The sequence below is a fragment of the Saccopteryx leptura genome, chromosome 5, assembly GCF_036850995.1.
Source record: "Saccopteryx leptura isolate mSacLep1 chromosome 5, mSacLep1_pri_phased_curated, whole genome shotgun sequence".
Lineage (NCBI taxonomy): Eukaryota > Metazoa > Chordata > Mammalia > Chiroptera > Emballonuridae > Saccopteryx > Saccopteryx leptura.
The window spans coordinates 140,771,658-140,799,054 of NC_089507.1; the positions used below are offsets into that span (position 1 = coordinate 140,771,658).

General features: G+C 43.4%; 1 protein-coding gene across 12 annotated transcripts in view; it reads right to left on the reverse strand.

Annotated features, from left to right (window-relative positions):
* Positions 1-27,397, reverse strand: part of KMT2C (lysine methyltransferase 2C) — a 228,757-nt gene that overhangs the window by 199,541 nt on the left and 1,819 nt on the right. The gene's annotated exons all lie outside the window — the stretch shown is intronic.

Below are 27,397 nucleotides of genomic sequence, written 5' to 3' on the forward strand. Positions count from 1 at the left end.
CCTTTCATTTGGGGGAATCAAAAGGGTCCCACCTTCAGTATGACACACTCACTGTAATTTGGAGCCGTAACAACAAACTCTGACCTGACCAGGGATAAAACCTGCAACCTTGGAGGATGGGGACGATGCTCTAACCATCTGAGCCACGTGACCAGGGCTCTTCTGTACCTTTTTTTTTTTTTTGACAGAGAGAGGGACAGATATGGACAGACAGAAAGGGAGAGAGATGAGAAGCATCAATTCTTTGTTGCAGCTCCTTAGTTGTTCATTGACTGCTTTCTCATATGTGCCTTGATTGGGGGAGGGGGGGTTGCTACAGCAGAGTGAGTGACTCCTGGCTCAAGCCAGCCATCTTAGGCTTCAAGCCAACGACCTTTGGGCTCAAGTCAGTGACCATGGGGTCATGTCTATGACCCCACGCTCAAGCCGGTGAGCCCATGCTCAAGCCACCAACCTGGAGGATTCGAACCTGGGTCCTCCCTGTCCCAGTCTGATACTTTATCCACTGCGCCACTGACTGGTCAGGCTCCTCTGTACTTTTTTCATATTTTTCTAAAGTGAGAAGCAAGGAGGCAGACAGACAGACTCCCACATGTGCCCAACCAGGATCCACCCTTCAAGCCCACCAGGGGACGATGCTCTGCCCATCTGGGGCGTTGCTCTGTTGCAACCGGAGCCATTCTAGCACCTGAGGTGGAGGCCAAAGAGCCATCCTCAGCACCTGGACCAACTTTGCTCCAATGGAGCCTTGGCTGCAGGAGGGGAAGAGAGAGACAAAGAGGAAGGAGAGGGGAAGGGGTGGAGAAGCAGATGGGCGCTTCTCCTGTGTGCCCTGGCCAAGAATCAACCCGGGACTTCCACAAGCCGGGCTGACGCTCTACCGTTAAGCCAGCTGGCCAGGGCCAGCCTCCTCTGTACTTTTAACAAGAAATATTTTTTTACTTATGTTTAGGTAATACAAAATTTATTATTTACTTTTTAATCTGTCACTATCTGAAAAGGGAAAAGCTACTCCTTAAAAGTTTATATATAGATGTAAAAGGGAACATGTCATCAGTTATCCCTATTCAAAACAATTTAGTTAAAATAAAAAGTGTTTATGCCAAACTACAGAGGTGGTAGCAAGATCAACTATAAAGATAAAACCAACTTCTAAAAGAAACATGCCCAATTCTAACATATGACAAAAGATTCAAGGAATATGAAAAAAAAAAAGCTGTATGAAATCCTAAATAAGGCATCAGTTTTCCCAGGGAGAAAAAAGAGGATTTTGTGTTTGCTTTGTTTCTGTTGTTTTAGGTGGTAGCTTCGTTTCTGCAGGAAAAAGTCAGCTGAAGGGGGAAGGTTGTGTGACATTATGGCTTATAGTGTTTGTCATTGTGTCTAACAATACACTACTCAAAAAAGAGAAGCCTTTAAAAAAAATGAAACATCTAAAAACAAATGGGGATTTACTTCTTTGAAATATAAATTACGTTGTGAGGAAGCTTCTGTTTGACAACATTTTTCTTTACCATTGCCGTATCAGCAATACCAGCAACAACGTCAATTAATGCACTTGTTCGTTGGAAGAAGAGTTGGAGGTATTCCCCGTCTACATTACGAACCAACTGCCTATGACAGCCACAAGACGAATGAATGCATCACACATTTCATTTCAGCCAAGTCACAGACCTACTATGCCATTATTCATGAAACAGAACAGAAAGCTAAAAAACTAAGAGAAAATAATTTACCAAATTCCTTTCAAATTAAAATATAGGGAGCTACTGTATAATTTGACACTTCAGAAAATTACATTTTTTTTGTCACATGAAAATGAAGTCAAGGGAAAATAAAAAATGGTTCGGTTTGTAATAAGGTATTAGGTATTTTAGAGAGGACACAACTAGTTCCCATTGGTCTATTTTACATTTTGTATGTAAATAGGTTTGGAAATTAAAAACGTGTGCAAAGAAACTATACAACCAGGACAATAATGGTTGTTATATAACAAATAGGGGTGTTTTTTTTTATATTGGAAGCAGCAACTATTTATTCTGAAATATATACTATCAAATAGTTAAAATTCAAAGTCTGTCTTACAACAAATACATTAGTTTCAAATCAATTATCCTTACATAAAATAAAACATATAAAATATTTTTTAGTATTATTTAACCTTTCTTTTAGATAAGTAGCCAAGAAAGATTTTATGCTGCTTTGAGACATAATAAAAATTATTCTATAAGAGATAGTTTGCCCTGGCCGGTTGGCTCAGTGGTAGAGCGTCGGCCTGGCGTGCAGAAGTCCCGGGTTCGATTCCAGGCCAGGGCACACAGGAGAAGCGCCCATCAGCTTCTCCACCCCTCCCCCTCTCCTTCCTCTCTGTCTCTCTCTTCCCCTCCCGCAGCCCAGCCCAGCGAGGCTCCATTGGAGCAAAGATGGTCCCGGCCTGGGGATGGCTCCTTGACCTCTGCCCCAGGCGCTAGAGTAGCTCTGGTGGCAACAGAGCAACACCCCGGAGGTGCAGAGCATCGCCCCCTGGTGGGCAGAGTGTGGCCCCCTGGTGAGCGTGCCGAGTGGATCCCGTGGATCCCGGTCGGCGCATGCAGGAGTCTGTCTGACTGTCTCTCCCCGTTTCTAGCTTTGGAGAAATACCAAGAAAAAAAATAAAATAAAAAATAAATAAAGAAGAGATAGTGTATCATCCTTAACATATAATACAAGGTTTTGTAAGAAAGAAAAAGAGCCTGACCAGGCGGTGGCGCAGTGGATAGAGCATCAGACTAGGATGTGGAGGACCCAGGTTCGAGACCCTGAGGTCGCCAGCTTGAGCGCGGGCTCATCTGGCTTGAGCAAAATTAAAAAAAAAAAAAAATGCTCACCAAGGTCGCTGGCTCAAGCAAGGGGTTACTTGGTGCTGTAGCCCCATGGTCAAAGGCACACATGAGAAAGCAATCAATGAACAATTAAGGTGTCGCAAGGAAAAACTAATGATTGATGCTTCTCATCTCTCTCCGTTCCTGTCTGTCTGTCCCTATCTATCCCTCTCTCTGACTCTATCTCTGTCTCTGAAAAAATAAAATAAAATAAAATTGAAAAAAAATTTAAAAAGAAAAGAAAAAGAGGTGCAACATGCTTCCTGAGGTTAAATATGTAAATTTTATATGTAATATAAAAATATACCTAAATATTAAATAGTCTAAATATGAATTTGTAAACATAATGAAGTTAACCCTATACGATCAGTTTTCCTTAAAAAGAGAATCTATTTATTCATCCCTCAAACTGTTTATCTCTCTGCTGAAACAAGTTTCCTAAAACATATTACCTACATAATAACATTTTCCTATTTCTTCTTATTAAATTCTAGTAGATTACCAAAAGAAATTCAAAGTCAAATACTGGTTAAGGGACCAAAAAGTGTACTTCTCATTTTTTTTCTTCCCTTTTCAAATTATAACTGGGAATTAAACACACATGAAGAACTATTTTGAAAATCCTCAAACCTTTCATGGAATACTTGAGTCCAAGTGGTTCTTTTTTTTTTGGTTTCAGGGTTTTCAAATTACATAAACATTTCAAAGTGTGTTGAATTCACATTACCACTGAAATATGTAAAGTGTATATATCTTATATACACACAACTTCTATGGAACTGGAATCAAAACACTGAATTATTTTTAGAGTAGCTACTGTAACTACGTAAGACACTAAGAGAAAACATCTTGAGAGCTGAAAGGTGAAGGGGCGAAGGGAAGGTGCTATTTTGTTCCCATCCTCCTCTGTCCATCAACTTTCTAACCCAAACGTAAGACTTTTATGATTCTGTTATTTCTGAACCTAGATTTGATTCCACAACAAGAACACACACCTGGACACTGGGTGCCATCCTATTTCAAGTTCTTCTACAGCTAAGTACATAACAGAGAAATGCAATGCTTTCTGTTAACTGTCTGTTTATTTTTAACAGGAACAACCCAAGCCAAGTCACCCTCCGGAACCAGATGCAAAGATATGATTCTCTGGGGAAAAAAATAAAAATTATAAATAAATAAAACCCCACAGAACTTTTTTTCCTTCGGATACTTGGGCTCCTGGCTCTTTTCATTGTCATTTTACATGTCTGTCCCTAAACCTGCAAACTGCTACCACCGCTCGGATCAGCCATCTTCCCCTGCTAGACCCAATGCCCCAATAGAAGAACGCTCAGCCACTCCAACCCAGCCTCCGGGGCGGGTGGCTCAGGGCAGCTCCCCAGCTGCCAACCGGGTTGCCCTGCAGCGTCCACGCACGGGACGAAACGAACGAGCCTTTGCAAAAAGCGACTTTCTCGCAAGCTCTCCTACGGCCCAGAGAATCTCACGCCACACCCCCCCACACACCCCCCCTAGAAAACACAGATACACACTCCCCAGAGCCTACCAGCAAAGAGGAGGGGGAAGGTAGGTGGAGGAAGGAGCAGGACCAGAGAAAGTAGAATCCAGTGTAGCAGGCGCCTCAAAAAGGTGGGATGGATTTCTCCCAAGCCCAGACCGGGAAGCTCGCTCCAGCCAGCCAACGGAGAGAGAGCACCCTCAACTTTAACTCTTTGCTAACCCATTGACAGGAACTCGCTCCTCTGCTGCTTGATTTCAGATAATCCAACAAGTCTAGTGCATTATTCCATCTTCCTTAATGAAATTTTGCCGGGAGAAGCCGAGAACATAAAACACAATGGATCAAGCATATTTTTGCATCACAACGTTAAAGAAAACCATATGTTAATTAACCCTTCTCCTTCCTTTTCTAATCTCTCTCTGGTGAAGAAGTCACAACTGAAGTATCCACCACCACCTACAATGGTCTTCAATGTCTAACCCAAAAAAAAGTCCTTGTCGAATCACACTCTCCCAAACCATGGCTTTTCCCCCCATTTAACAAAGAATTTGTTTTAATGAAAAAATCTACTTCAGAGGCTACAATCACTTTTGCCAAATTTTTTATAGATGTTTATCATGGGGTTTTTTAAATATAAGGTGGTGGGTTTTTTTAACCACCTCTTCCAACCCTCCAAACAAGCATCTGTAATTATGGAGAATTACTCTCCTGATCAATAAACAATTCTACTTTTTCTCCTCAAACTTCCTAATCCTCTGTGAAACTGGCCAAGTGTTCTGGGCTCCTGGCACGGAACGAATAAAAACAACAACAACACAAAAACATTATGTAACTGTCGTCTACTTCTGTCGTTCTGATAAACTAGCTTACATGATTTAACAGTGGTCTTGGTTACCAAAGAACCCGTTCTTAAATAGTTTAAAACCGGTCAATGTGAGGGGATGGGCCACAGGATTCGAGCAGCATCCATGGAAGTCAAGTTCATGACTTTGTTTCCACAGAAGTCAGGTCAAATTTCCCTTCTAAGACCTGGTATCCTGCAAAATCTTACCAGCTCTGAACCTTGACTATAGATTATCTTCTTATAGGCAACGTTCTCCAAGCCTAAAATACTATACAGTAAATCACTGAAGTTCAGAATAAAATTAAAAGGAGTTAAGATTTAAGACACAACCAAGAAAGATGCCCTTCTATAAAGAAGCTAGCAGATCTGCATGACTGCTGCTTGCCTGTGTGCAGGTGGTCAGACAAGGGATAAACCCAGGCTTTTGGGGGCAGACAACAATGAACTGAAAAATAGAGTCTATTCTTTTATTTTAACCACATTACACAATGTCTCTCCAAAGAATACTTTAAATGGCTGCAGGAGACACAATGCAAAACGGTCTAAGTTTTTTTACGTCCATTGCAATGTAACTCGTTTCAAATACGAATAAAATTCTACCCATGTTTCAACCCCCAAGATTTTTATTCTAATTAAGTTACATTTACAAAAAGTCTTTTTAGAAAGTGTGTGTGTGAGGCGCAAAGATCCGCCTGCCATTGGTGGAAACAACTCAACAAGGTAATAAAAACACTGTATTGGAAGAACTCATTTTTATTATCCTCAATCAATAGACTTCCTTCACTTCATCGTTTTTGGTTGTGTGCCCTTGCACACCAGGGGACAAACTCAGCGGTGGCACAAAAGGCTCATTCTGTATGACAGGAACTTGTCAGCAGCAGGAAGAGTAATCTACCCGATTGGCTTGAATTAACTTTATCGCTTCCCCTCACCCATTCCAGGGTTCCCCTCATTTCCCCCACAACTTCCCCTAAAATCCTCAGTATCACCTACAAAGCAAGCGGCAGAAAGCAGTGGCACAGGGCCTTGGAGAGAGCTCTGGGGAGCACAATACAGGGAGGGTGTGTGGTGGAATGGTTGTCTGAAACCTGCATATCATTTTGTTAACCAGTTATCACCCCAATACAGTCAATAAAGGGGGAGGGGAGAAAAAAGAACTCTGTGGAAGCACAGAACTGCACTTTGGCAGCTGCCAACATAAATATGAAGGGAGAAAAAGCAACAGGGTTCAATAAAGACATGGAATCACTCCGCCTTGGTGTGTTAACAGGTTTCTCTGTGACGCTCAACACGTTCTACCAATTTCCATTGAGGCTATGAAGTTAGTTAATGTCGCGACACGATCACAGATAAAAGAGAAGAGTCATACCTGACCAGTGGATGGAGTGTCGCACTGGGATGCTGAGGACCCAGGTTCGAAACCCCGAGGTTACCCGCTTGAGCACAGGGTAGCCAGCTTTAGCGTGAGAACATAGATACAACCCATGGTCGCAGGCTTAAGCCCAAAGGTCGCTGGCTTAAGCAAGGGGTCACTGGCTCAGAAAAAGGCCCCCTACCCCTATCAAGTCATGTATGAGAAGAAATCAATGAACTAAGGTGCAGCAACAACAAGCTGATGCTTCTCATCTCTCTCCCTTCCTGTCTGTCTGTCTGTCCCTGACTCACTCTCTCTAAATATATATATATTAAATAATCTCTCTAAATAAATATATATATAAAATTTTAAATAATTTTTTTTTTCAGAGACAGAGAGAGTCAGAGAGAGGGATAAACAGGGACAGACAGACAGGAACGGAGAGAGATGAGAAGCATCAGTCATTAGTTTTTTCGTTGCGCATTGTAACACCTTAATTGTTCATTGATTGCCTTCTCATACGTGCCTTGACCGTGGGCCTTCAGCAGACCGAGTAACCCCTTGCTCGAGCCAGCGACCTTGGGCTCAAGCTGGTGAGCTTTTGCTGAAACCAGATGAGCCTGCGCTCAAGCTGGCGACCTCGGAGTCTCGAACCTGGGTCTTCCGCATCCCAGTCCGACACTCTGTTCACTGCGCCACTGCCCCTTCAGGCTAAATAAAATTTAAGTGATCGAAATAACAGACTTTTACAATCAGAAAGAAGAAACTCAGGCCCACGCTGAAAAAGACCATGCTTGGATGACATATTTTAAGAAGGAGAAGGATAATCTAGTTGTAGTTCAAAAATTTTAGAGCCTGACAAGGCGGTGGCGCAGTGGATAGAGCGTCAGACTGGGATGAGAAAGGACCCAGGTTCGAGACCCCAAGGTCACCAGCTTAAGCTCGGGCTCATCTGGCTTGAACAAAAAGCTCACCAGCTTGGACCCAAGGTTGCTGGCTCGAGCAAGGGGTTACTCAATCTGCTGAAGGCCCCCGGTCAAGGCACATATGAGAAGGCAATCAATGAACAACTAAGGTGTCGCAACGAAAAACTGATGATTGATGCTTCTCATCTCTCTCAGTTCCTGTCTGTCTGTCCCTATCTATCCCTCTCTCTGACTCTCTCTCTGTCCCTGTGTTAAAAAAAAAAAATTAGAGAATTATTTCATAATATAATCCCAGCCATGCTAATTTAAAACTAAACAAATCCCACTGTAAACAAAGCTCAAATTAATTCCAACCTATCACTATTATCCCACAGACCTGGGGGTGAGGGTGGGGGTGGGAGGAGAAAGGCCAACATACGACAATAGCCTCTTAATAACACAGGGAAGTGGCCTGACCTGTGGTGGCACAGTGGATAAAGCATCAACCTGGAACTCTGAGGTCGCTGGTTTGAAACCCTGAGCTTGCCTAGTCAAGGCACATATGGGAGATGATGCTTCTTGCTCCTCCCCCCTTCTCTCTCTCACTTCTCTCTCTAAAAATTAATAAAAAACACAAGGAGGTAACAGTTACCATGAACTGGATTAAGATGAAAAAATATGCCCTGGCCAGTTGGCTCAGCGGTAGAGCATCGAACCCAGTGTATGGAAGTCCTGGGTTGGATTCCCCGCCAGGGAACACAGGAGAACCACCCATCTGCTTCTCCACCCCACCCCTCTCCTTCCTCTCTGTCTCTCTCTTCCCCTCCCACAGCCAAGGCTCCATTGGAGTAAAGTTGGCCTGGGCACTGAGGATGGCTCCATGGCCTCTGCCTCAGGCACTAAAATAGCTCGGGTCTCAGTGAAACATCGCTCCCTGGTGGGCATATCAGGTGGATCTCAGTCGGGCCATGTGGGAGTCTGTCTGGCTCACTGCTTCTAACTTCAGGAAAAAAAACAACAAACAAAAAATAGGATGAAAAACTATGTACTAGACTGGCAAATATAATAAGGTATCATGAATAAACACCTGATTGGGAAAATACTGGCAATAAGGAAAGTTAAAAATAATTTTTTTTTAAAAATGTGAAATGACCATTCAGTTCTCCACCCGGGCACCATTTCCCAACGACAGCAGCACTAGCATGGACCAAAACCTCAGGGGACTTATTCCCAACACAACTGCAACGCCTGCCGAGCCCTGTGACTCCTGACTCCTCCTGGACCAGGTCCTCCCTGCCCCAGGGAGAAAGAAGCAAAAGAGAGAGGGGGTCGGAGAGAAGGGTTCACTGGAGAAGCAAAGGGTAATAATAATAAGAAGGCTGTGTGGTAAAGACAGGAAAAATAAAAGTGCAGAGGTTGCCAGTTCGATCCGTGGTCAGGGCACCTACAGGAACAGATTGATGTTCCTGCCTCTCTCTCTCTTGCCCGTCCCCTCCTCTCTCTAACATCCATAAATACAATGAATGCATGAATATGTGGAACAAATCGATGTTTCTCTCTCTCTCTGAAATCAATAAAAGAAATAAAAAATAAAAGAAATCAATGATAGCCTGGCCTGTGGTGGTGCAGTGGATAGAGTGCTGACCTGGAACACTGAGGTCAGCAGTTTAAAATCCTGGGCTTGCCTGGTCAAGGCACATACAAGAAGCAACCAGTGAACAGCTAGAGTGAAGTAACTACTACTTCTTCCCTGTCCCCCCTCCTCTCTCTGGAAAATCAATAAATAAAAAAATAAAAAGAAGAAGAAGAAATCAATTGTATTTCTATATACAAACAACAATTTATAAATGCAATTAAGAAAATAATTCTATTTACAATGACATCAAAAAGAATTCAATACTTAGGAATAAACAACAACAACAAAAAAAGCACAAGATATGTATACTGGTAATTATAAAATATTGCTGAAAGCAATTAAAAACCAAAATGAAGAGACAGAATTTTATGTACTGAAAGAGTAAGGTAGCAATTCCCTCAAAACTGATCTATAGATTAAATGGAAGCCCTTATCAAAACATTCCAATAGATTTTTTTTTTTTTGGAGAAACTGACAAGCTAACCCTAAAATGTATATGAGAATGCAGTAGGCAAAACAATTTTGGAAAATAACAAAGTTTTGGAAATCATACTACCCGACCTCAAAACTTAAAATAAATTTATAATAATCGCAATCATGTACTGTAGGCATAAGAACAGACATACAGATCAATGGAACAGAAGAGAGTCCAGAAATAAACCCACACGTTTATGATCAAGTGGTTTTCAACAAAGGTGCCACACAATTCAATGAGGAAAAGACAGTCTTTTTCTTTTTTTTTTTGGTATTTTTTTTTTTCTGAAGTTAGAAACAGGGAGGCAGTCAGGCAGACTCCCCGCATGCGCCTGACCGGGATCCACCCGGCATGCCCACCAGGGGATGATGCTCTGCCCATCTGAGGCATTCTAGCGCCTGGGGCAGAGGCCATGGAGCCATCCTCAGCGCCCAGGCCAACTCTGCTCCAATGGAGCCTCGGCTGCGGGAGGGGAAGAGAGAGACAGAGAGGAAGGAGAGGGGGAGGGGTGGAGAAGCAGATCGGCGCCTCTCCTGTGTGTCCTGGCCAGGAATCGAGCCCGGGACTCCTGCATGCCAGGCCAACGCTCTACCACTGAGCCAACCGGCCAAGGCTAAGACAGTCTTTTTCAACAAATGGTGCTGAGACAACTGTATATCCCTATGCAAAATAAACCGCAACTTTACCTCACACCACACATAAAGATTCACTCAACAGGCATGCAACATTGACCTTAATGTAGACCCAGGTAATATAAAAGCTAACCTAGATCTTTTCAGTCTTGGGTTAGGCAAAGAGCTCTTAGATACAAAACCCAAAGCACAGTCCGTAAGGGGGGAAAAAGTAACACACTGGGAAAATGAGACACCTCAGCATTTCAAAAGACACTATTTCCAAACAAAAAGAATAAGACACAGACTGGGAAAAAATAACTGCAAAACATGAGACTTCTATAGGACTTGTATCAAAAATGTATAAAGGCGGCAAATAGGGAAATATTAGATTAGAAAAAAAAAAGGCAGTGGTCACCAGGAATTTGGAAGAACGGAGAAAGGAATAGTTGGAGCACAGAGGCATTTTGGGGCAGTGAAACTACTCTGTCTGTATGTTATAACAGTGGATTCAGGTCATTATCCGTTTGTCAAAATCCATGGAATGTACAACACCTAGAGTGAAATCTAACATCACATTATGGACTTTGGGTGATGATGATGTGTCACGGAAGGTTCATCTGTTGTGACAAATGTACCACTAGGGTTAGGGATATTGACAATGGGGAGATGTGCAGCTGTAGGGGCAGACAGTCTACAGGAAATGTCTGCATCTTCTCAGTTGTTGCTGTGAACATAAAATCGCTCTGAAAAAAACAAAGTATGCCTGACCAGGTGGTGGTGCAGTGGATAGACCAGGTGGTGGTGCAGTGGATAGATGCAGAGGACCCAGGTTCGAGACCCCAAAGCCAGCTTGAGTGCCGGCTCATCTGGTTTGAGCAGAGTTCACCAGCTTGGACCCAAGGTCGCTGGCTCGAGCAAAGGGTTACTTGGTCTGCTGAAGGCCCACAGTCAAGACACATATGAGAAAGCAATCAATGAACAACTAAAGTGTCGCAACGAAAAACTGATGATTAATGTTTCTCATCTCTTCGTTCCTGTCTGTCCATCCCTCCTGTCTATCCCTCTCTCTGACTCTCTCTCTCTGCCTCTGTAAAAAAAAAAAAAAGTCTAATATAGCTGTATACATAACTCTAACAACTCAAAAAAAAAAGATACACCTTCCCCCCAAAATAGTATTTAAATTGAAAGTTAAACCAAAAACTATTAAGAGAAATGATAAATCATTTGAAAAGATGCTCACCAACATAACTCATCAGGGAAATACAAATTAAAACCACTATGTCAGCCTGACCAGGCGGTGGCACAGAGGATAGAGGGTCGACCTGGGATGCTGAGAACCCAGGTTCGAAACCCTGAGGTCACTGGCTTGAGCACGAGCTCACCAGCTTGAGCATGGGTGGCCAGCTTGAGCCTGGGATCATGGATGTGACCCCATGGTCACTAGCTTGAGTACAAAGCTCGCTCCCTTCAGCAAGGGGTCACTGGCTCAGCTGGAGCCACCCCCCCATCAAGGTACATATGAGAAAGCAATCAATGAAAAACTAAGGTGCCGCAACTATAAGTTAATGCTTCACATCTCTCTCCCCTATCTCCCTCTCTGGCTAAAAAATAAACAAACAAACAATGAGGTATCACTACACACCCACTAGAACAGCTGAACGACTTTACAATTCCAAGCATCCGCAAGGATGTAAACCTTCACTCAATGGTAATGAGAACGTAGAATGGTACGGCACTTTGAAAAGTTTGGAAGCGCTCAGAAAGTGAAACCTGCACGAACAGTATAGCCAAGCCATTTCTATGGAACCTACCCAGAGAAATGAAAACACCTGTCCAAAGGTAAGTAAGCAAATAGTAGCAGTATTCATAGTACACAAAGACACCGGAAACAAACCAAATGTCCATCATCAACTGGTGATTTGGTAAACACAAATGTGGTCCATCCATACAACGGAATAGAATCAAACCGCTGACACAAGCACAGCTGGATGGACCACAAAGACATTTTTCCAGTTACAGGTCTAACACTTGGTTGTCAGCTAATGGAACCTAGGATAAGTACCAGTAACCAGAAAATAAATAAATAAATAAATAAAGACCATCGTCTCCTGATCTTCAGGTGTAATCTCTCAACTGTCACACTTGCCCACTGGCACACTGCACTGCCTATCCATACACTGAAGACACTGAAATAATAAGATAACTGAAGTTCTTTCTGAGGCTGGGATTGAATGACTCGAATATGAAAGGTAGGCAAGTACTATTTCCTGATGGAAACCAAACAAAAAATATGGTAAATCAGTTTGGGTGCTCACTCTGGTCCCCGGAACATGAGTAACGGGGTGAAGACTCCCTGCACACTTGTTGCCAAGGTTGTTTTTCTAACCAAGATACAATACTACTCTTCTGTTTAAATTCTCCAATGGTTCCCCCTATTGTCTATGGTAAAACTTTGAGATTCCCAACTCCCTTTCCCTTCCTCATTTTCTCACAGACTGGACTGCAGTGTCCCTTTTTGTGTGGGTGTGCACTATATTTTCTCCCAGTTTTACTGAGTTATAACTGACAAACAAAAGTGTAAGATATTTCAAGTGTATATCATGACGATTTCCTATAGTATACATTGTAAAAGGACTCCTCCCATCTACTAAATATACCCCATCACAGTATACATTTCTCTTCTTATGGTGAGAAAATCTGAGTTCTGGTCTCTTAGCAAATTTCAATCACAGACTATACAGTGTGATCAACTACAGTTACTGTGTTCTAAATGAGATCCTCAGACCTTTTTCATCCTATAGCTAGAAGGTGGACTGGATTTCCCTTACACAAGATCAGAGTCAGAGTATCCTGACTCAATCGCTTACCAGCTAAGTGACCTTCCTAAAACTTCGTTCCTTCACCTAAAGTGTGGACCCAATGATTCCACTGCAGGTGACTGCTAAGTATCAAATGCAATGACTGGTCAGCAAGAGAAGTGCCCAGCCCACGATGGCCATGGGCTAGTTCCTCTCCCGCCCCATTCTTTCTGTCAAGTTTATTGAATTCTTTGAGGCTCAGCGTGGAGGTTTATTTTTTTCAATCCTCCCCGTCTTAAGTCCTGCCTTCTCTAAGCTTCCTTAGAACTTCACGATACCTTCCATTTGCTGGATTTTGCATTATGATTTGTGCTGTATTAGTAAAAAAAAAAAAAAAGGATAGGAATTGTGTCTTATTTTAGCATCTCCAGTCTACAATGCACAGGTGGTCACTAACATCTCCTCGGGTAATCAGCAGAAAACACGCAAAGTAACACTGGCTGAAAATAAAATACGTGCTTTCAGAAATACGTGAGAAACAGATTTTAGGTCACCAACATGCTACATTTCATAGTCATTTTAATATTTGGTTCCTTCCCTCCTTTCACGTGAGTGGGAGAAAGAAAAATAGCACGGCTATAGTAGAGAAATCAGGAGCCTGAGCCCTATGCCTCCTGCATGAGTTCTACCTCTAGAAACTGTGTTGTACGTCTGATCGTATCATTAAACACACCCCTTAATTAACAGGTTGTCATACAACAAACCAGATGGTCACATTCAACGACAGGTAACAAAACGTATTCCAAAGTCAAATATGAGTATCTGGACTAAAATAAATATTACTCTATGATGTCTGTCACTGCTCTTTGCCAAATATTTACAAGTTCTCCCTCCAGATGTAGGATAGGATGCCACTTCTCTGCCTCCTTGAGCGGAGGTGTTACCACTGATGTTCCCAGGCCAATGAAATGCTAACAGGACTGACAACGTGCCACATCTGGGGGACAATCTACCACACTCTCTTCTTCCTCCCTTGGCAATTCTGGAAAGACAGAAAGAGGTCTCCCTCAGCCCAGGTGTTGGTATCGTAAAACTCCCGATCCGGCCCATGAGAAACGTGCCCTGTGAGCAGGAAGTATACCCTGTGGACCGAAGCCACCAAGAACTGAGGCTGGCTCTCCCCCTCCCACCCCCGCATATTCCAAACCAGGGCTAGTCAAACTTTTTATACCTTCCGCCCACTTTTATATCTCCGTTAGTAGTAAAATTTTCTAACCACCCACCGGTTCTACAGTAATGGTGATTTGTAAAGTAGGGAAGTAACTTTACTTTATAAAATTTATAAAGAGAGTTACAGCAAGTTAAAGCATATAATAATAATTACTTACCAAGTACTTTATGTCAGATTTTTGCTAAGTTTGGCAGAATAAATCTTTATAAAACAACTTACTATAGTTAAGTCTATCTTTTTATTTATACTTTGGTTGCTCCGCTACCGCCCACCATGAAAGCTGGAGCGCCCACTAGTGGGCGGTAGGGACCAGGTTGACCACTACTGTTCCAGACTATCTTCCATGCACAGAAAAAGGGGCTCAAACGACTCTGTGTCATCTCCAGTTTTGAGAGTGTTCTGCACAACATGGGGACTTGGCTAATTATTAGCAGGCTTACACTATGGAATGAATTTTAGAAAATTTTTTAAAAGAAAAAAATGATAGCCTGACCAGGTGGTGGCGCAGTGGATAGAACATTGGACTGGGATGCGGAAGACCCAAGTTCGAGACCCCGAGGTCGCTGGCTTGAGCACGGGCTCATCTGGTTTGAGCAAAAGCTCACCAGCTTGGACTCAAGGTCGCTGGCTCGAGCAAGGGGTTACTCGGTCTGCTGAAGGCCTGCAGTTAAGGCACACATGAAAGCGCAATCAATGAACAACTAAGGTGTCACAACGCGCAACAAAAAACTAATGATTGATGCTTCTCATCTCTCTGTTCCTGTCTGTCTGTCCCTGTCTATCCCTCTCTCTGACTCTCTCTGTCCCTGAAAAAAAAAAGAAAAGATAGTACTAAGGTTAGCAAAATAAGTAAACATTTTGAATAAAAAGATAAAAAAACTGAAGTAACTATACATAAAAAAAAAGGCTAAGGTGCACACAGGGCAGTGTATAAATGACAGCGTGCTGTTCCTCATGTATTAACCCAAAAATAAATACCTCTACTACTTCCTTAGGGTCTCTGGGTTCAACAGAGCATTGCAGGCTGTCACTACCACCAAACTGGGGCTGGCCCTCAGCATGAACTATACCTTCTATCGCCAGGGGGTCCGAACCCTCTCTCTCACCAGAGGAGAGATAAGCCACTTGCTCCAAGTAGTGAGGGCTGCCAGGCTTCTTCCACGGTGCCCACTCCCATTCTTAGGAACATTCTAAATCCATTGTAGGCAGCAATGAACGTGGCGATGGGACTACATTCCCAGCCTCCTTGGCAGCTATATCTGGTCATACGACTATGTTCCAGCCGACTGTACACAAGCTGAAGCATACGATACTTCTTAGAAGGGTGTTTTAAAGGGGACGGCTGTGACCTTGGTCTGCTCTTATTGATAGAATGTGGGCGTCATGACCAGAGCTCTAGTAGCCATCATGGGCATCTGACCGCCGTGGCCACATCCTAGAAATATCTGAGTGGTGAGAAAAAAAATGGGCCAAGTCCCTGACAGCTCTGTCGCGCCAAGGCACCTACCCTCCAGGTTTGGCTGTGAGATAGACACTCCTATGCAAGTCGCTATTATTCTGAGGTCTTCCCATCAAGTAAACACAAGTCTAACCTGGGCTCAGAAATAGAGCCCAGGTACTCTGACGTAGAGTTATGGTACTTCAAATACATGTATATGAGATCTCTGTATTAAAAAAAAAAGTGAAAAATCATACTTTCTTGAAAGTAGATATTCGTATCTTCCCATTTTATATTATCTAACTACAGTCAAAGCCACACTGTGACATTTTAAAATACCATTTAAATTCCTCAATTAAAAAACAAAACTCGCCCTGGCCGGTTGGCTCAGTGGTAGAGCGTCGGCCTGGCGTGCAGGAGTCTTGGGTTCGATTCCCGGTCAGGGCATACAGGAGAGGCGCCCATCTGCTTCTCCACCTCTCCCCCTCTCCTTCCTCTCTGTCTCTCTTCCCCTCCAGCAGCCAGGGCTCCATTGGAGCAAAGTTTGCCCAGGCGCTGGGGATGGCTCTGTGGCCTGTGCCTCAAGCGCTAGAATGGCTCTGTTTGCAGCAGAGCGACGCCCCAGATGGGCAAAGCATCGCCCCCTGGTGGGCATGCCGGGTGAATCCCGGTTGGGCGCATGCGGGAGTCTGACTGCCTCCCCGTTTCCAGCTTCGGAAAAATACAAAAAAACAAAAACAAAACTCATCTCTCGTTCACAATACCTCAGAGAAATAAGAAGCAGAGGGTAGGGGGTGGCATCATTGAACTTTCTCTGCAAAAGACACCAGACAGCGATGACCTTTGTCATTCACATCTCAAGCATATTTATGTTCTTTGTGCCCCTCCATTCACAAAGCCATCTGCTTCTATCTCCCTATGTAACAAGCTGTCACAAACACTAACCAAGGAAAACAACACCGTGTTATTTCCTCCTCACTTGGCCCTCTGGACTAGGCTCAGCTGGCTGGTTCCTCAGCAGGTAGCAGGTGGTCACCTGACCTGGGGCTCAACTCAGCTGGGACTCTGGGATAGCTGGGGCATCTCTATGTCCTCTCAGAATCCCTCCCTCACCACCAGATCTCGCCAGCAGGGTATATGATCCAGCTTCTTGCATAATGACGACTCAGGGCTCCAAGTGCAAAAAAAAAGGGGGGGAGTTCAAGGCCGTCTCAAAACTTGGGGCCCCCAACAGGCACCGCGTCATCTTTGCTGCATTCTATGGGTTACAGTGAGTCACGGAGAGAGCCAAGAAACAGGGAAGGTGGGGACACAACAGTACGAATCCAGCATGCATGAGTCACAGGGAGTTACCCCTGTCATAAGGAATTACCTTCTGCCCCCCCCTTTGTGTGTGTGTGTGTGTGTGTGTGTGTGTGTGTGTGTGTGACAGACACAAAGAGAGACAGAGAGAGGGATAGATAGGGACAGACAGACAGGAAGGGTGAGAGATGAGAAGTATCAATTTTTCATTGCGGCACCTTAGTTTCTCATTGACTGCCTTCTCATATGTGCCTTGAGTGGGGGCTACAGCAGAGCGAGTGACCCCTTGCTCAAGCCAGCGACCTTGGGCTCAAGCCAGTAAGCAACCTTGGGCTCAAGCTGGTGACCTTGGGATCTCGCACCTGGGTCCTCCAAGTCCCAGCCCGACGGTCTATCCACTGTGCCACCTCCTGGTTCAGGCTTCCCTTTTATTTATGTACGGGGTCACACTTATCTGTCTGACTGGCTTCCAGCTTGCAATCCTCTTTCTCGGGCTCAGCAGTCTGTAAAATGGGTGTGTGGGGGGGCTTAACATTCTCAGAATTCTCACTCATCCAGTTTTGAAATTCTGGAACTCTGGAAGTACATTGTTACTTTCTGTGCACCTGGGTGCTTGCTCCAAACACATGGTGCATGTCAAGAGGATGCCACAGATCAGAAAATCAGGATGGGGTAGGGGGGCAGGCTAGGCTCCACAGAAAGATGGAACACACAGACTATACAGTATGACCATCAACTATGATGATTCTGATGTAAATGGATTACATTGAGGTGTAAAAATGACCAAGGATAAAAGGGCATAAACAATCATTGAAAAACCACCTGATAATAAGTCTCGCTCAGAGAGACCAAATCAAAGATCACTATGATCAGCACTGACAAGTTTGGGTAACAAAACTTTCTGAAATGGTTTTGTGGTAACATTACTACTACACACATATAGCTTCTACAGAACAGGACGGCTTTGGCTCTTTTTCATGTGTTACTCGTAATAAAAAACATTCTATAGATATTTCTGCTGACCTAGTTTTTTCTCTCTTTTTAAATCTTCTTTTTCTCTTTATAAAGGACAGCTGTACAGAGAAGAAATCTTCTTGTCCCCCTGCCCCCATCCCCAATAACTATGACATTATTTTATGCCATGGCATTTTGAGAGTTTGGTTTCTCCTTACCATCTGTCAATACCAAGCTCTATGACATCAGGCAAACACGTGCTTGGCAATTGATAACAACGGCCAAAATAATAACAATAATACTAACAGCGAATTCTTATCATAGTACCTTTTAACAGCATGTAGTTTGTGCCAGGCATGGTTCTGAATTCTAAACACATATAAATTCACGACAATCCAAAACTAGATGTGCCAGGACAAGAAAGGTTAAGTAGCTTCCCAAGGTCAAATAGTGAACACGTAGTGGCACCACGATTTGAACTCAAGATAATCTTGGTTCCGGAATCTGTGACGTTCCCCAGAACTTGGTTTTCTCATTTGTAAAACAAGACTATGGTTTTAAATTGCAGCTGATGTTGGAACAACACGGGTTTGAACAGCACAGGTCCGCTTATACAGTATTCCAATAAATACTATAAATGTTCTCTTCCTTATGATTTTCTTTTCCTTTCTTTTTGTGACAGAGACAGACAGGAAGGGAGAGAGATGAGAAGCATCAATTCTTTGTTGCAGCTCCTTTGTAGTTCATTGATTGCTTTCTCATGTGTGCCTTGATGGGGCAGGGGCTACAGTAGAGCGAGTGACCCCTTGCTCAAGCCAGTGACCTTGGGCCTCAAGTCAGCAACCATAGGGTCATGTCTATGATCCCACGCTCAAGCCGGTGACCTCGTGGTTTTGAACCTGGGTCCTCTGCATCCCAGTCCAAAGCTCTATCCACTGCACCACCTTCCTTATGATTTTCTTAGTAACATTTTCTTTAGCTTACTTTATGGCAAGAAGACAATGTATAATATACATAACATACAAAATGTGTTGCCTGATCAGGTGGTGGCATAGTGGATAGAGCGTCGGACTGGGATGCGGAAGGACCCAGGTTCGAGACCCCGAGGTTGCCAGCTTGAGCGTGGGCTCATCTGGCTTGAGCAAAAAGCTCACCAGCTTGGACCCAAGGTCTCTGGCTCCAGCAAGGAGTTACTCGGTCTGCTGAAGGCCCCCGGTCAAGGCACATATGAGAAAGCGATCAATGAACAACTAAGGTGTTGCAACGAAAAACTGATGATTAATGCTTCTCATCTTTCTCCATTCCTGTCTGTCCCTATCTATCCCTCTCTCTGACTCTCTCTGTCCCTGTAAAAAAAAAAAAAAAAAAAAAAAAATGTGTTACTGGTAAGTCTTCCAATCAGCAGTAGGCTATTAGTTAAGTTTTGAGGAGACAAAAGTCATACACAGATTTTCAACAGTGCAGGGAGTCAGCGTCCCTAACCCCTATGTTGTTCAAGGTCAACTGTATTTTATTGGCTTTTCAAATTGCACTGATGCACATAGGAAAGTATATACTCCCCAGAAGTATCTGTATTTATTATGTGCATCCTTTCAAATCATTTTCGATTCACAAAACCTACACATAATTTGGGTTTGTGTGCTTTTTACAAAAAAATAGTATTACACTTACTGCTTTGCAACTCTCGGAAATGTTATCAAGTCAACCAATGTATCACAGACATTCTCCTCCTTTGGGTACCTACAGGTCTACCTCTGTCCTGACAAAAACTACACGGTTATCCACTGATGGGTATTATGTTGTTGCCAAATTCTCCTCTACATTTTTCTACTTTCCTCTGCTGCCATGAGCATCTTTGCACATCTATGCAAGCTTTCCAGGGTCCTTTTCCCTCCATCTCTTAAGGGTTAGAATTTTTTAATCCCTTTCCCACACACTTTTCCATATGCACAGTGATTTCCAGTAAATCACATATTCCATCGCTTATCCTAAGCTAGCTCCTAAACTCAAAATTCTACATACCAATGCTCCCGGATATGTCTAACCTCTAGACATCTATGTCAGGAACGTCACAATCCCCCTCTGCGTTGACTGAAACCCCTCTTCTTTTCCCTCCACACTACCAGCAACCTACCCTCTGCCCTATCTGCCTCACACCATGACTACTGCAAACGGCCTGTTACCTCCGCCTCTAGGTGAGTCCTCTCCTCATATCATCATCAGGGTGGTTTTCCCAAATTAGCTATCATCAAATGGCCAGGTATTAAGAGTACCTACAGCCTGACCAGGCGGTGGCGCAGTGGATAGAGTGTCGGACTGGGATGTGGAGGACTCAGGTTTGAGACCCCGAGGTCGCCAGCTTAGCGCAGGCTTATCTGGTTTGAGCATAGCTCACCAGCTTGAGCCCAAGGTCACTGGCTCGAGCAAGAGGTTACTCGGTCTGCTGAAGGCCCCTGGTCAGGGCACATATGAGAGATCAATCAATGAACAACTAAGAAACCACAACGAAGAATTGATGTTTCTCATCTCTCTCCCTTCCTGTCTGTCTGTTCCTATCTGTCCCTCTCTCTGTCTCTCCCATTAAAAAAAAAAAAGAGTATCTATATTCAACTGCATGAAATGCGATATGAATACAAAGTAACAAAAATAAGTAAATAAATAGGTAAGTAAAAGAATACAAAGGAAAGTGATAACATCCCTGTCCTAGGGAAGACTGAAAACACCTGCTTTTAAAACATTCATCAATGGCCTGACCTGTGGTGGCACAGTGGATAAAGCATCGACCTGGAATGCTGAGGTCGCCAGTTCAAAACCCCAGGCTTGGCTGTTCAAGGCATATATGGGAGTTGATGCTTCCTGCCCCTCCCCCCTTTCTCTCTCTCACTCCTCTCTAAAATGAATAAATAAAATCTTTAAAAGTAAATATTAATCTACAAATTAAAATAACTAGGGCATTGGTTGAAAACCTGTAGCCCACTCACAGTCCACAGATTAAACCTAGCTCACAAGGTGTAGTCCCCAAATCAAGAGATTTCAAGTAAAAACCCAGGCTTCCAGCCTGACCTGCGTTGGCGCAGTGGATTAACCGTTGACCTGGAACCCTGAGGTCGCAGGTTCATAACCCTGCACTTGTCTGGTCAAGGCACATATGGAGGTTGATGCTTCCTGCTCCTCCCCTTCTCTATCTCTCTCTTTCTCTCTCTCTCTTCTCTAAAATGAATAAATAGCCTGACCAGGTGGTGGCGCAGTGGATAGAGCATCAGACAGGGATGCAGAAGACCCAGGTTCGAGACCCCGAGGTCGCCAGCTTGAGCACAGGCTCATCTGGTTTGAGCAAAATCTCACCAGCTTGAACCCAAGGTTGCTGGCTCCAACAAGGGGTTACTTGGTCTGCTGAAGGCCCACGGTCAAGGCACATATGAGAAAGCAATCAATGAACTAAGGTGTTGCAATGCACAATGAAAAACTAATGATTGATGCTTCTCATCTCTCTCCGTTCTTGTCTGTCCCTGTCTATCCCTCTCTCTGACTCACTCTCTGTCTCTGTAATAAATAAATAAGTAAATAAATAAAATTAGCCTGACCAGGCGGTGGCGCAGTGGATAGAGCGTTGTACTGGGATGCAGAGGACCCAGGTTCGAGACCCCCAAGGTCGCCAGCTTGAGCGCGGGCTCATCTGGTTTGAGCAAAAGCCCACCAGCTTGAACCCAAGGTCGCTGGCTCCAGCAAGGGGATACTCAGTCTGCTGAAGGCCCACGGTCAAGGCACATATGAGAAAGCAATCAATGAACAACTAAGGTGTTGCAACGCACAATGAAAAACTGATTGATGCTTCTCATCCCTGTCCATTCCTATCTGTCTGTCCCTGTCTATCCCTCTCTCTGACTCACTCTCTGTCTCTGTAAAAAATAAATAAATAAAATTTAAAAATTAAATAAAATGAATAAATAAAAAAAATAATAATAAAAAAAACAGGCTTCCAGCTGCTAGAAACAACATCTCAGTCCCACATGGCAACCCTGAGCCAGAACTGTCTTCCTAGCTGCACCTAAGCGAGACCCAAGGCCTCCTAGGACTCACCGCTCACCATTTTCCCCAACCAATGGCTTTTAAATCTCAGCTGTCACTCAGAATCTTACAAGCTGCATGCAACTCATTTAAATTACCTACCTGACCCTTGTAAACGGTTTATAACCCCAGGACTATAAAGCCCAAACTCATTAGCATGGCATTCAAGGACCTACAGCTTGGTCCCAATCCCCACATGAAACCTCTTGTTTCAGTCACACTCCATGAAAATGCCTTTAACCTTTCCCGCCCTCCTCAATAATTTTATTTTACCTGCCCGCCACCCCCCACCCCCACACACATACATACACAGTTCTCTCGCTTTCTTCTTACTCTGCCTGGCTAAATCCTAATGATCCCTCAAGGTCTAATTCAAGTACTACTTTCTCTACTTCTCTGTAGACCCCTCTTGGCCACAGCGACCCCCTCCTTCAAAATGCTTGTCCACCGCCAGCACGGACCTGCAGGCTCTTCCAATAATACGCTAAATGAAAGAGCTACCAAGTGTTGGAAGAGTAGTTCTCGGACTTCAACAATTTCAGAACGTGTGCACCATACCTAGCCACTGTGATCACACAAAATGAACAGCGGGAGCCAAGTCCATCGATCTTTCAGAGGAGGCTCTTTTTTCTAGAGAAGAGTACAAAAAGCTGTGTTATTCCAGCTTCTCTGAACTTGTGTTCTTAAGCCCTTCAGACGCTGTCGATAGAAAGACCGACACTTCCAATGACAAATTCGAGACCGATGGACACAAACCAGAAGCACACACTCATGTGCAGGGTGTCTTACGGAGGGGGGGGGGGCAACGAGGACAACATCATCCCTATTGCACTCAATAACTTCTGCCATTGATACTGTCAAGAAGTTCTGAAAATTGCCACTTTAGCACAAACACAATCAAGAAAATTTTTAAAGAGAAAAGGGATTATTACTTTGTTGAAATGAAAAAATGAGCAAAAATAATAATAATAAAGAAAAAAAGGGAAACACAGTGACTTGGAACTGTATTCTGGACCTGTGGTGCTCACTCAGTTCACGTTCAGTCCAAACATCTCATTGACTGAAGACTCTATCCTATCCTATCAAGGATCTGTCACATGTCCCCAACAGGTAAGTGCACGCATGCACGCGCACACAGTGAATCCAAGTCACTCTAGAACTAAAACCGATCATTTTCAGTTTGGAAAGACAATGAGGTCCAGGGGTACTCCTCAGGAGAAACAGTAAACGGTTTAAGAACACAAGACTGGACCAGCACTATACGTGGCCCAGGGGAAATCTGATTAGCGGCCGGGGAATAATGTGCAGTTTTGCAAAAAGGCACAGACAGGAACGTAAAGGGGCATTGGGTGGTGTGCCCTGCCGCTCTGCCCAGGAACTACAAACCCGACACGGCAGAGTTAACTGAGATAATACAAAACTGGGTTAAGTCAGTATTTTCAGAATGGGAAAATAAACTTGTGAGACTTTTATATTTGACTGAAAAGATCACATTCTCAAAGATTAGAGATGCTACAAATAAGACCAACAGGAGGAACAGGCAAACCAGGATGAGGTCTACTTAGAGAATCACCGCCTAACAGATAAGAGAGGCTGCCGTTCCTGGACCAGCTTTTCAAACAAATTAAAACATCTCATTGCCCATTAAGTGCCAGAGACCAGCCATTACGGAAAATTTCATTTATCTAATTTCTTTTAAAATTAAAAAAAATTACTATCATAAAAAAATTAGAAATTTGCACTCCCTCAAAGAGCATGAATCATAATGATAGCTCTCAACTATAAACTGTTGTTTTATGAAACTGCATCTATTATGGTGCAGTAGAATTTTTTTTAATCACCAAGTTCACAACTACGGAAATGAGAACTTCTGTTGGGAGAGGGGCCTTATATCAACTACAGCATAGCCATATTTTGTCAATTCCTTGTGTAACATCACCAGTTGTGACTAATTCCTCTACAACAATATTGCTCAAGGTGGTGGTCTAATAACAGTAATTGACCTCTAAAAAGAAAGGGGTGCAGGGTAGAGTATTCAAAACAAGTCAAGGAAGGAGCCTCAGAAACCCTATTCCGCCTGACCTGTGGTGGCGCAGTGGATAGGGCGTCCACTTGGAAATGCTGAGGTTGCCGGTTCGAAACCCTGGGCTTGCCTGGTCAAGGCACATATGGGAGTTGATGCTTCCAGTTCCTCCCCTCATCTCTCTCTGTCTCTCCTCTCTCTCTCTCTCTCTGTCTCTCCCTCTCCTCTCTAAAATGAATAAATAAAAAATTTTAAAAAAATTAAAAAAAAAAAAAAAAAAAGAAACCCTATTCCCACCACCTGCTGCGTCTCTGCCACCCCAAGACCCATCCCATCCATAATATCAATTTTGTTAACTTGGCAAGAGAGATGGAAGAATGTTTTCCTGACTTCCCTTATACAGGCTAAGGATGAAAAAAAAAAAAGAAGAAGAAATCAAGGCTTCAGGAAGAGTTTCCTTAACTTCAAAAGAAAAGTAATCAGACCTCTAGAACAAGACTAACTGTGGCAGGCACTTCCTCAGCAACAGGAAGATCTGCGCCTCTGATCAAGATGATGAGCTACTTGCCCTGGTTGTATAGTTGGGTTGGTTAGAGCATTGTCCCGAAGCACAGAGGTTTCCAGTTCGATTCCTGTCCAGGGCAGATACAGGAGCACATCAATGTACCTGTCCCTGTCTCTTTCTCCCTCTCCCTCCCTCTCTCTCTCTCTCTCTCTCTCTCTCTCTCTCCTTCTCTCTCTCTCTCTCCCTCCCTCCCTCTCTCCTTCTCCCCTTCTAAAGTCAATATAATATTTAAAAAGAAAAAAAAGGAGAGATTAAGAGCTACTCCAAATAACCAAATAATTACCGTATTTTTCGCTCCATAAAACGCACCTGACCATAAGACACACCTTGAGTTTTAATGAGGAAAATAAGAAAAAAAATATTCTGAAACAAATGGAGTGTTAAAATATTTAATAAAATACGGTATACAGTTCCTACTGTGAAGATTAACTCTTAGAAGAAGGTAAATGTCACTGTTCCACCTGATTTTTGTAGGACAGGATATTCCTATTTCTGTATCTATTTTGCAAATTCTGCCTCTAAGATTAATAGCTACAGTTCAAGCTTTCTTGGTTTTACATAGTGAAAATAATGTTAGAGTAACCGTTGGTAATGTAAAACTGTAACTACATAGCCTGTGCTTTTTTAATTTGATAAAATTATTTAATAGTAAATAAACCTCAGGAAAGATGTCAAAAAAGTTAATAGTATAAAAAAAGTGTTTGCCTAATTATTAAAAATTCAAAGTGTAATTAGCAGTACAAAAACTTTTTTTGCCTGACCTGTGGTGGCGCAGTGGATAAAGCGGTGACCTGGAACACTGAGGTCACCGGTTCAAAACCCTGGGCTTGCCTGGTCAAGGCATATATGGGAATTGATGCTTCCTTCTCCTCCCCCCTTTCTCTCTCTCTCTCTCTCTCTCTCATTCTAACTCTCTCTCCTCTCTAAAATGAATAAAAAATTTAAAAAAAGAACTTTAATAAAAAAATTACACAAATTAATTTATTTTTTTTTTACAGAGACAGTCAGAGAGAGGGATAGACAGGGACAGACAGACAGGAACGGAGAGATGAGAAGCATTAATCATTAGTTTTTCATTGCACGTTGCAACACCTTAATTGTTCATTGATTGCTTTCTCATACGTGCCTTGACCGCGGGCCTTCAGCAGACCGAGGAACCCCTTGCTCGAGCCAGTGACCTTGGGATCAAGCTGGTGAACTTTTTGCTCAAACCAGATGAGCCCTCACTCAAGCTGGCGACCTCGGGGTCTCAAACCTGGGTCTTCCGCATCCCAGTCTGATGCTCTATCCACTGCGCCACCGTCCGGTCAGGCACACAAATTAATTTTTGAAAAATAGTGTCATGATGCATCTAACATACAAGCCACTTAAAAGTGACCATCTACATAACACTGACAATTTAAAAGCCTTCATCTCCACCACATTTGACAAGGAATATTAACTTCCATTTCTTACATGATTATTGTACCTTGTAAATACTTTCAGCATTTACCATCCTGATTTACATTTGCTACCTATCAGTTTCACTTTCAAAGGGTCTTCACCACCCAACTAAACACAGGGCCTCTTTTGCCTGTATCCTAACACTGGGGAGAACCATTCCTTTGAAAATCCTTCTCTTTGCTTTCCTTTCACTTACTGGTTTCCATGTACAGGTTTCTAAAAACAATTGGTGATGCCATCCCCTGAGAAAGAGGCACCAAATTTTAAAGAATTCACTAAAAAGTTTGGAGCCACTCAAGTTACCACTAGACTTCATTTTTTTTTTTTTTTGTATTTTTCTGAAGCTGGAAACGGGAAGAGACAGTCAGACTCCCGCATGCGCCTGACCGGGATCCACCCGGCACGCCCACCAGGGGCTACGCTCTGCCCACCAGGGGGCGATGCTCTGCCCCTCCGGGGCGACGCTCTGCGGTGACCAGAGCCACTCCAACGCCTGGGGCAGAGGCCAAGGAGCCATCCCCAGCGCCCAGGCCATCTTTGCTCCAATGGAACCTTGGCTGCGGGAGGGGAAGAGAGAGACAGAGAGGAAGGAGGGGGGGGGGTGGAGAAGCAAATGGGCGCCTCTCCTATGTGCCCTGGCCGGGAATCGAACCCGGGTCCCCCGCACGCCAGGCCGACGCTCTACTGCTCCGCCAACTGGCCAGGGCCGACTTCATTTCTTATAAGGAATGCCGTTGCCAGTTTTCAAATCTGAAAGAGAAAAACTCTTTCTTAGGATTTAGAATAGTTTAAATATTTTCCAAAGGGTTTATGTTTCCATACTGTAGGATGGGTGTATTCTGTAGAAACAAAAATAATACAGTGGGTATACCCCAAAACAACCTCTTTTCTGGTGCACCAGAAATTACGCTCATACAAGTGAGCTCACTTCAATCTCAGGAGAAAAATGTGTGCATGGGTGAGAAAGGTGTGCTCTTTCTAGGGTATGAATTTAAAAGCAAATCTAAAACATACCATAATCTCAAGTGAACATTCAGAAAGAAACTAAGAAGTGCTTCCCAAAGAGCAATGAAAAGCAATCAAATTAAAATACCCTAATATGGCTTAACATGGGTTGCTTTAGGATACAAAAAAAAAAGTGGCAGAGAAGTTTAAAGTTACTTAAAACACACCTCCTTCCTCCAAATTTCAGTTAACACAAGAATAATAATGGCATGTTCTAAATCAGGCATGACGTTACAATGCAAGTGGCATGCCAAACCCTAACTCGGTATCAAAAAGAAGCTAATGCAATAACATATACATCCTGAACTTGTTTCCCTGACGATTTGTCATAGCTCGCTCAGAGCTGGCAATAAAATATGGAGGCAAGCTGAAGGCCATGA